Here is a 493-nt window from a genome sequence, read left to right as displayed (position 1 = left end):
GTGCTGTTGTTTACCTCGCTCCAGCCATAGTCCAAAGTTCATTGCCCGCTCTGGCTCTGACCTTCACAAGCCGAGCAAACCCTTGAACTGATCATTATAAACAACTTAGAAGAAAGTAGCAAGTCCTGCCAAGCATAAAATGGGGAGAAAGTTTTTTTGCAATTACTGATTTATTCCCTATCCTTTTCAGTCACCCCAGTATCTAGGATTTAATGGTACAGTCGGGGGCGGGAGGAAGGACTAAGGGTAAAAGGGCCTCCAAGTCATGTTCTTTTTCAAACTATAATAGGGAAAAACATTTGCTGAGCCATCAAGTGAAGCTGTTGCTTTTTTTTTTTTTTTTTTTAAGAGAGTTTTGTGGCTTTGTGTTTTTTTTTTTTCCTTCTGCTCTGTGGTGGCCAGGTTAGCCTATCCCAGACTGTGAGCTCTCTTAGAAAAGTCACCTGCTGTTGCAGAACTTTTGGTCTCCTGTGGTTACAGACCTGCTTGGATT

The sequence above is a fragment of the Meles meles genome, chromosome 3 (assembly GCF_922984935.1).
Source record: "Meles meles chromosome 3, mMelMel3.1 paternal haplotype, whole genome shotgun sequence".
Taxonomy (NCBI): Eukaryota; Metazoa; Chordata; class Mammalia; order Carnivora; family Mustelidae; genus Meles; species Meles meles.
The sequence above is the reverse complement of the archived record's forward strand: the minus strand, read 5'-3'. Positions refer to the sequence as shown.